Source organism: Moschus berezovskii, chromosome 15 (genome assembly GCF_049115385.1).
Source record: "Moschus berezovskii isolate FMDL1 chromosome 15, NW_MosBer_1.0, whole genome shotgun sequence".
Taxonomy (NCBI): Eukaryota; Metazoa; Chordata; class Mammalia; order Artiodactyla; family Moschidae; genus Moschus; species Moschus berezovskii.
The window spans coordinates 78,041,244-78,051,999 of record NC_142474.1 but is presented as its reverse complement, the minus strand read 5'-3'; the positions used below and the strand labels follow the sequence as shown (position 1 = coordinate 78,051,999).

Genomic DNA, 10,756 nt, shown 5'->3' with positions numbered 1-10,756 from the left:
TAGCATAGTTTTAAAATAGAACTGATTGATATGTATCAAGTCATACCCTGAAAATAGAGCACATGCATTTTTTCTCAACATCCCATGAAATACTCATAAAAAAATGACCACATTAAAAAAAATCAAGACCAAAAAACTTTCAATAAATTCCAAAAAGTAGAAATACTTGAAAAACCTTTAATAATGAGTTTCTTCAAAATCCCAAACAGTTCCATATTATTAATTATTCTCATTTAAACTGTAAAATATCAAATACACAGTGGTACAGGAACATACAACCTGACCAAATCATAAGTATAGTGTTAGCTTGCATCCAAATGCAATTATTTTTTGGGGGCGGGGTATGGCACTGCTGGCAGGATCTTAGTTCCCTGACCAGGGATTGAACCCATGCCCACCACAGTGCAAGTGTAGAGTCTTAACCACTAGACCACCAGGGAAGACCCTCTAAGTATTTTCTTTTAAACAGTATTTACTATTAAAGTCAGATACACAACTAAACAAAATAAACACATAATTGTACCATAATTTGAGAATGTTTTGGGTTCTAGAAAACACATATTGTCATTGGTTACTGGCATAGCTAATTTATGTAGATAATCATGAAAATTTTGCTTCCACACTTGCTTTCTTCTTTGTGGTTGTCTTGCTTAAACAACCTCAGAATCTCCTCTACTGCTGAAACTGAAGAAAAGAGAGGGCCTATTCTTAAGAATTTCATTTCTAACGATTGCTATTATAATTTACATATGCTTATTGGGGATAACTTGGAGAAGACAGATTTTTAAAGAGTATAAAATCAAAATTACCTAGTGCCATTTATATAGCTGTAATTCCGGTATATAAATGACTTCTAGATACTTCAAGGAAAGAACTGGATTATAAAATTGGGCACCATTGTAGTGTATGTAGGTTTCTTTTCCTTTCTTTCTTTTCAACAAAACAGTTTTACAACACCAAAGAACTGAAGTTTAATATTATATTCATATCATAGTGAATGATACTAGATATCTTTGGTTTTAAGACTTGGGAGTAAAATATTTTGAGGTTGACATTTTATAAAACCTACAGAGACTTGGATCATTTCAAAGGCTACACTGGAATTCATTGGCATCTTGTTCAACTAAAGTTTTTATGCTGCATAGTTTAAATGATTCATTTTCTGATATTATCAAACATGATAAAGATTATGTCTCAAAAAGAAACATCATACAACTTTCCTTACGTGTGGTATCTAAAAGAAATGATACAAATGAACTTACTTACAAAACAAAAAGAGACTCAGAGACCTCGAAAATGAACTTATATGGTTGCCAGGGAGAAGGGATAGTTAGGAAATCTGGGAAGCTCGTGTACACACTGCTTTATTCAAAACAGATAACCAACAAAGACCTACTGTACAGCACATGGAACTCTACTCAATGTTATGTGCCAGCCAGGGTGGGAGGAGGCTTCAGGGAAAATGGGTATATGTGTATGCATGGATGAGTGCTTTCCCTGTTCACGTGAAACTACCACAACATGGTTAATTGCCTATACCCCAATAGAAATAAAAAGTTTAAAGCAAAGTTGGAAAAAAAAAATCAAACAAAGATTATGTCTCAAGAGCCAACTATAGATATTCTAGTTGAAGAGTGCCTTTACACTGTAGTGGAAACTATTTTAAGCACTTTGAAATTTTTGCAGGTCTTATTCTTGAAGTTTCCCAAAAGTCAAAAATATATGAAGCAGTCTTGCTAAACATTTATTTCAGTTTATGTATTCAATTATGAGTAGCTTCTTAAGCAACAATAAAGATTCTTTATTCTCTATTTTCTTTACAAATGTTTTATGTGACAACTTTTGTAAAAAATCTTATAGTAGGCTTAAGGAGTGTTAGCATATCGCATTTTAATCTGTTGCCACTTAACTGAACAGAAATGAATTTAATAATAAAAGCATATAATTATGAAAATAATCATCAACCATGATTTCCTAATACTGTTTACTGTACCTGAAATGATTATTAAACTGTAAAATATTTGATTTTAAAAAAAGAAATACTCAAAAGAGTTCAGTGAGTAAATGAATGTTTCTTGAGTTTTATTTTGGGTTCTCCTAAAAATCAGTTACTGAGACAAGGATTTGAGAGTAATTTGGGAGTTAATTTGAGTGTAAATTGGCAAGGTTTCAAGATTATTTAGGAAGTGAAGGAAATACACACTGGTGATCTTCTAAGACAGGGAAAAAAGATTCAGTGATGTGTCTCACTGAGTCAGTTACCATTATTGGGGACTGGAGTTTAATTTTGCTGGGGAAATTCTGTAAGCTAGTGAGGAATATGTCAGGGTTATCCTACCTGAGGGTCAAAGGAACTGGGACATTTATACACTGACTAGCAGAGGGGGCTCCAGAGGACAGTGAAAACCCTGGGGAAAGAAATGCAGAGACTGGCTGTTGAAAGCTGGGCCAGGGGGCACCATGCCACTAAGAGGAGTAGGGGATGCGGGTGAGATAGCAGCAGCACCCGATCTTCGGTGTATAGAAGCACAGTATCAGTAATTGAGGGGAGCTAGTTTTGAACTGTGTTGTTGGAGAAGACTCTTGAGAGTCCCTTGGACTGCAAGGAGATCTAAGCAGTCCATCCTAAAGGAAATCAGTCCTGGGTGTTCATTGGAAGGACTGATGCTAAAGCTGAAACTCCAATACTTTGGCCACCTCATGCGACAAGTTGACTCACTGGAAAAGACTCTGATGCCGGGAGGGATTGGGGGCAGGAGGAGAAGGGGACGACAGAGAATGAGATGGCTGGATGGCATCACCGACTCTGTGGACATGAGTTTGAGTGAACTCCGGGAGTTGGTGATGGACAGGGAGGCCTGGCGTGCTGTGATTCATGGGGTCGCAAAGAGTCGGACACGACTGAGCGACTGAACTGAACTGAACTGAACTGAGAGATCAAAATGGAGAAGGAAATGGCAACCCACTCTGGTATTCTTGTCTGGGAAATCCCACGGACAGAGAAGTCTGGTGGGCTATAGTGCATGGGGTCACAAGAGTCAGACATGACTTAGCGACTAAGCAAGAACAAAACAAAATCAAAATGGATGAGTTTTTCTGAGCACACAAGTTGGACTGAGCACATGTATAAAATCAGAGATTTTTTAAGCTTCCTCTCCTTTCTATTTTTGTTGTCCTTGCCCTACAGACTTTCCCAATTAGAGGCCCCTCTGCCAGTGGGTGGATAAACATCCCAGTCATTGCCACTAGGCCAGGCTGTGTAGTTCTTCAATACTCAGTCTTCACTTGACTGTGCCTAGAGTCCTTTGTTAGAGCAATTTTCACAATCCTTTTTGATTCTGAGACCCCTGGATATAGTATTAAGATTGGCTTCAGTTCAGTTCAGTTCAGTTCAGTCACTCAGTCATTACCGACTCTTTGTGACCCCATGGAGTGCAGCACACCAGGCTTCCCCATCCATCACCAACTCCCAGAGCTTGCTCAAACTCATGTCCATTGAGTTGGTGATGCCATCCAACCATCTCATCCTCTGTCATCCCCTTCTTCTCCTGCCCTCAATCTTTCCCAGCATCGGGGTTCTTCCCACTGAGTCAGTTGTTCGCATCAGGTGGCCGAAGTATTGGTGTTTCAGCTTCAACATCAGTCCTTCCAATGAATATTCAGGACTGATCTCCTTTAGGATGGACTGGTTGGATCTCCTTGCAGTCTAAGGGACTCTCAAAAGTCTTTTCCAACACCACAATTCAAAAGCATCAATTCTTCGGCACTCAGCTTTCTTTATAGTCCAACTCTGACATCCATACATGACTACTGGGAAAACCATAGCCTTGACTATACATACCTTTTTTGGCAAAGTAATGTCTCTGCTTTTTAATATGATGTCTAGGTTGGTCAAGGTTCATTTGGTTCTCCTGAATTTTTCTTTGTAATTTGTTGTTGTTTTTTTTTTTTGTCCTGACAACACTATTATTTATTTATTTACTTGTCCTTGCTTTTTTTAAAAAGAGGTTTGCATTGATTTGGTGATGTGCTGGTGGATGCCTGCTGCTGCTGCTGCTAAGTCGCTTCAGTTGTGTCCGACTCTGTGCGACCCCATAGATGGCAGCCCACCAGGCTCCCCCGTCCCTGGGATTCTCCAGGCAAGAACACTGGAGTGGGTTGCCATTTCCTTCTCTAATGCATGAAAGGGAAAAGTGAAAGTGAAGTCGCTCAGTGGTGTTTGACTCTGCGCAACCCCTCCGCCCATGGGATCCTCCAGGCAAGAGTACCGGAGTGGGTTGCCACCGCCTTCTCCTGGTGGATGCCTAGAGGAACTAATTAAAAATGGACTGTGAACAATTTGGTAATGTGGGGAATGTAATATGGGGTATAAAGTGAAGGCTATTTAGCACACAAATATTGAGGACACTTGGCAATTGCCACGGACTCATCAATGAAGGTTGGTTCTCTACTCTGAGCTAGAGTTAAGTCTCAGAGCTGGCTGATTCTGGGGCTCTACAGGAGAGAGGATGGGATGACTGAGATAACTTGAGGATAAGCCTAGGGGCTCACCTAGTTGACCTAGGTAGTTAATCTAGTCATGGTTAACTACCAGTCAGCACTATCAGTTCATAAATTTCTAGTACTGGCTAGTACTGCAGATATCCTAGGTAAAAATTTTCTCTATATTTACTTCTTAGAATTGAGTTTAACATGGCGTTTTGCCTACACCTGTTTGCAGATGGGACCAGGGAGTCTACAGAATCTCACCAGCATCTGTAATTCACCCTGGTTGTGGTCTAGTGACAGTAGGCCTCTAAAGAAACAACATGGACTGAATTTATCTAGACAGATGTCTGAAAACCTTTGCTCCAATACCATTTCCAAAAATACAACCGGTTGTGTGAGTTTATTTATCTACTTTTGTATACAAGGTTACCAAGGCAAGATTACCTGCTACTTTTCCTTTTAAGTGCTATCTCCAGATGCCTGAAGGAAAATACCAGGATATGGATGAGCTGAATACCAAAATCTGGGCTGATTTTTCTTTTCTTTCTTTTTTTTAATACTTTTAATCTTTTACTGGGTGGATGGGGATAGGGGTCGCTCTCATCGCACAGCCTGTTCATTGGCACTGCCTCCTGGGTCCTGTGGCTCCATCATACCTGGTAGCTCAGGTGGGCTGGAGAAGGGTTCGGTGGGAGTGCAGGGCCTCAAAACCCTGCCCAGAAGGCTAGCCCCACTGTGGCTAGGGCCCGGGGCTACGCTGTCTGGCTGGTGAAGCCCAGTGCCCTGCCATCGTCTAGAAACGGGGGCTCCTTGTACAGCCGCTCTGGGCCGGCAGCCGCTCCAGGATGCCTTCGGTGATGCGCTTCAGCTGGAACACTGCGCTCGACACTTGAGCATCCGTGAAGACAGTGCTTCACGGCACCCAGCCGGAAGGCCCGCGTTGCACCCCGGAGGCGGCCTCTCCCCGTTCACGTGCCTGTGTGGCCTTGCTCTGCTGGGTTTCCCAGTCCCTGCAGCCGGTGCCCCGGCCCCGGCCTGCCCTGCTTCTCTGCTTCTCTGATGTTACCTTTACTTCCATATATGAAAGTGAAACAGAATTAAAGTAGCTGTTAAGTGTATGCTAAAGCCATTCATTAGACGTATATTTTCCCAAAAAAGCAAGCCTTAGAGGAATTTGAAAATTCCAACTCCAGTTCACCGTTCGGCTCACAGCAATGACTGTACCTACTTTCAGGAGAGGCTGAACCTTTGAAGGACAGCCGAGTTCACACCAATCAGCAGGCAGTGGCAAAATGAAATGGATTTTCTTTCACATTAGACTAGATGGGGTAGTGCCAAGCTGCAAAATATGCTGTTTCATTTTGGATCATGTTTTTCTTTTTTCCTACTCTTTGATTTGACTTGAAAGTCAAACTGAATGTCAGAGATAAAAATGTCATGCAGATCATAACTCAGTTATCCTGGGTTCATTGGAGATGGACACAGCTGAGACTCTTGACAAGGTACAGAGAGGTCAGTTCAGCTATGCTGTACCCCTGCCATCCCCTGCTATTCCTCACTCCAAAAGAGTAGTTCACTTTATTATGTCTAGTTCAATCTCAGGTAAAAGGTTCAGCTGGGTTCCTAGAAGCTTAAAGACAGTCAATTTATGAAAGTATTAAAAGATAATTTTAAAAAAAATCCTCATAAATATAAAAAATGGGCACACGTCAGAGATTTTATTTAATTCATTAATTAGTGAGAGAACCGCTAGGATGTTACCACCAGTTCAAAGGAGACTTCAAAAAATACACATATGTAGGCTATCAGGAACGTCGCAATGAATTTGGATTTACTTCATTGGTGCCAAAATCGCTTCTTCCACAAAGAGGGAGGAAAATTAATAGAACCTCCTTCACGTGCACTTGCATATCAGTCTAAAGTGTACAGTTATCATGAGTCCAATTATGTAGAAAAGGATTCTTCTCTCTATGTTGATTAATTATAATCTCTGTGATATCTCTGCAATATTGACATCATTGGCATTTTTAGATGAGGACATGAAGTTTAGAAATGGAAATAATTTTCTCAGATACTCCCAGCTAATAAGTAGAAGAGTTGGTCATTCAAACCCAGGTTTATGTGGGTCTCAAACCTAGATCCTCTATACCATACCTCTCAGCTTGCCCTTCCCCATTTTACCATAGGTAATATTTTCTCATTGTATGGAAATCAAAGAGCACAGCTAAATAAAAAGAAAATAAGAATCATTGGTAATCCTTACCCAGAGTTCACCATCTATAATCATTTTCATATGTATTCTTACAGTTGTTTTTCCATTCATGTTTTTCCATTTTAAGCACATATGACTTCATATAAACAAACTTATTGAAGAAAATGAGTTTATTTGAAGAAAATAAAGACTGTCTCTGCTCTTCAACCTAGAAGGTTGTCCAGAGATCCTTGTAAGTATTGAGGCTCCTGACTCTCCTTGAAGTCAAAGAGAAAATTGAGAGGTTTAATCACTATTTGCAGAGTTGGGGAAGGCCTTTGCCCTTCTACCCACCGTGGTATCCTTCATCGTTGTCTGTTGTCCAGCAGTTCAGGAGGACAGGAGCTATACTATTTCAGAGCCCGGAAGAGCACAGAGAGCTCTGCTCCTATGGGAGGCTCATTACCTGTGTAAACTTCCTTCTGAGGTCTTGCCACCACCAAAGGGTAGGTGTCTCACTGGTAAAGAATCGGTCTACCAATGCAGGAGACAAGGGTTCGATCCCTCTGTTGGAAAAATCCCCTGGAGAAGAAAATGGCAATCCACTCCAGTATTCTTTCCTGGGAAATCCCATGGTTAGAGAGGCCTGGCAGTCCATGGGGTCCCACAGAGGCGAACACAACTTGGTGACTAAACAACAGTAACAAGACACAGTCTATGAAGCATGGGGCCTGAGTCCTCCAGCTCTCTGTGCACCCTACTCCCCTTTAAGGATTTTCCCTTATCTGCCTGTCACTCTTTCTCCTGCAATTCCTTCTTCCATTGTATAATCCCATTTACACAGGTTTAGAAAAAACAGGATCTAGGAAAGGAAATATTTACAGTTTACAACTCCCTTTACAAAAAGGAGAGAATAAAGGATTTGGCTATTGAAAAAATTTGTATGTTTATTATTTACAAAATCAGGATCATATTCTACCTGCTGTTTTTATCCAGTGTGACAATCTTTATAGTTTTTAATTGGATTGTTTTTATTATTGAGCTTTAAGAATTCCTTGTATATGTTGGATACTAGTCCTTTATCAGATATGTGTTTTGCAATTGTTTTCTTCTATTTTGTCTTTTATTTCTTAAGTGTTTTTTGTAGAACAGGAGTTTTAAATTTTAATAGAATCCAACGTATCAGTTTTGGTCTTGCAGTCTCTCAACCCAAGGTCATAGAGATTTTCTCCATTTTCTTCTAGAAGTTTCATAGTTTTTCACTTTACATTTAAATCTGTCATCCACTTTGAGTTAAATTTTGTTAAAGTGTTAGGTCTGTATCTAGTTTCTAGTATCACTTATTGAAAACACTGTTCTTTCTCCATTGAATGGCCTCTGAGCCCTTGTCAGATATCAGTTACACTTTGTGTGATAGGTATTTGGCTATACTCTGTGGGTCTATTTCTGGGCTCTTTATTCTGCTTCTTTGATCTATATATCTATTTTTTTTCCACTGGCACCATGCTGTGTTGATTATGGTAGCTATTTAGTAAGTCTTGAAATTGGGCAGTTTAAGTCTCTGTTCTTTTTCAGTATGGTTATTCTAGGTCTTTTCCTTTTTGATATACATGTTAGAATCATTTTATATTTACAAAACAGTTGCTAGGATTTTGATTGGGTTTACATTACATCTACAGATGCATTTGGGAAGAATTGACATCTCTGGCCAGGACTGTCACTAACGACTCAGGGGAGTTGGTTGATGAATGCCCAAGTTTTCCCACTACTCAAGTGTGACATCTCTGTGCATTTTCCACAGAGCTTCCTAGAGGTCTCCAACAGGTTCAAGCACTGGTTTCCCACAGTGAATACTAAAGTGAGTAGCTATTCCCTTCTCCAGGGGATCTTCCCGACTCAGGGATTAAACCCAGATCTCCTGCATTGCAGGCAGATTCTTGACCATTTGAACCACCACGGAAGCTCCCAACTTCTCATTAAAACATGCTTTATTAAATATTTTCTCTTCCCTGCTCACTCCCCCACTCCCCTACTAGTGTTTCCTGTGATCACCTCCAAAGTAAGATACTTTTCCTCAAAATCTCTTCTTAGGGTTTGTTTCTGAGGGATACAAACTATGACAGACCTGTGGTAACACCTGTACACTAAAGGCAGGTTCACGTAAGTCAACACCCTTTCCTACATGTACCTAGTTTCCAAAGCGACATCAGACCTAATCAATTTAGATAGAAATCACATAGTCAGATGACTGAATACCTACTCCGGGTGCTCAAAGTTATTCTTTAAGAGATAGAAAACAAGTGCCCTCTCTTCTCTCTCCAGCAGGAAAAAGAGGATTAAGATGAAACACATTTAATTTCAACAAGCATGCATGTGTGAGAAAATCTACCTCAAAATAGCTAAAATGGTAAAATATATGTAGCTATTTTAAAGCTAGAAGATTTGGATTTTCCTCAGGCAGCTTTTAGCTCCTAGGGTTTTATGGCTCACTAGCTTCAGGTTAAAAAATTAGAATTTCAAAGTATGTTGTAGTTTTAGTGTCTGCCCGTCTTTTATAGTTTTGTAGTATAAGGGTTTGGGGGAGGCAGGATATAGCAGGGGGGATAAAGTTAGGCAGTGAGGAATGAAATGTGCCGAGGAAGCCAGTCCAATTATCTGTCTTGATTTTTAACAGCCTTCAAAGCAAGTCATGCACGCTGAGCGCTGCAGAAACACCAGATGCTTGCTGGGGAAAAACGTCTTCTGGGAATGCACTCCTTGAGGGGAGAAAATGGCTTCATAAAGAATGATGCAAACACTGTACATTGCCCTGCCAGCAACTTCTCTCTTTATTTGCAATTGTAGAATGAAATCTCCCCTACACCAAAGCCTCAGTCAGCTGCAAAAACAATGTGTTGTAATATGATATTTATTTTTGCTGAAATGGAGCCACAGCCCTCCTATTTCAGATTCTGCAGCCTTGCAAAAGCATCCAGAGAGCCTTCGCTGACCTTGGGAAAGGGCAGAGGCTAATGAAACATCCTCGCTTTTGCAATTTAATTTTTCTTCAAGAACACAAGCCAGAGTTAGATGATTTTCCAGCCAGCTTTTGAAGTGAAAAACAAAAATGAATTAATTAAGATTATCAGACAGCCTTTACAAAATGTAATATCAGCCCTTTATTATGTTGTACTATCAGCCAATATTTGCTTCACTTTCCCTGGGAGGAATCGGATTGGAGCTGCTGATCGTGGAAGAAATCATACTTTGTTGTCTCAATGCACATTCAAGCAATTTAAATCTAGTCTCCCAAAGACCTGACATCATAAAAAGAAATTATGTTCAGGTCTTCTAATCTAAGGAAACATTACCTCAACACTTCAGCTCAGCCACTATCATGAGTTTCTCTTTCCTGATTAGAAACCAGAGTGGCTTGTCATTGCCCACTGAGTTAGACAGCTCATTCCTCAGCCTGGCACTTGAGACCCCAACCTGTCTTCTGATCCTATTCTCCGTCTCCCTCCATGCTCATCAATCTAGACTCTTTGATTTGCCTTCTGATTTCTTAATTCTGTTTCTTCACTTCACTCACCCAGAATGTCCTCTTCCACTGCACTCCCTACATTTCAATATCTTAGCAAGCTTTTAAAGCTTTATAGAAACAGTCAATCCTGGAAGTCCTCCTTCCAAAGCAGATGTGATTTTTCCTTTACTCAAAGCACTTTGTATCTCTCTTAAGGTACGGTGGCTCTATTGCTTTATAGCAGTGATTCTCAAAGTTTAGAGAGCATCATAATCACATGGAAGAATTGTGGAAATCAATTTCTGTGCCTGCCTCCCAGAGGTCTGGACTCAGAAGGTCTGGGGTGAAGTCTGAGAATTTGCATTTCTAACAAGGTCCCAGTGATGCTGCTTTCTAGTTCTCCCTCCACATTTGTAAACTTCTTGAGATCAGACAATATGGTTTATTCTAATCATGTATTTCCTGAGGCTCCCAGCAACTGTAGATAGTTAATAACTTTATTTAAACAGAATCGAATAGAACAAGAAACCAAGTTCCTATTTTCAAAGTTGACACTGTTCAGAGTTACATTCAAT

General features: G+C 40.3%; 1 non-coding gene across 1 annotated transcript; it reads right to left on the bottom strand.

The window, feature by feature from the left end:
- Nucleotides 1–367: 367 nt before the first annotated feature.
- Nucleotides 368–440, bottom strand: TRNAA-UGC (transfer RNA alanine (anticodon UGC)). The gene has a single exon. It is a non-coding gene; the product is annotated as a tRNA-Ala (tRNA).
- Between the last annotated feature and the right edge of the window lie 10,316 nt (nucleotides 441–10,756).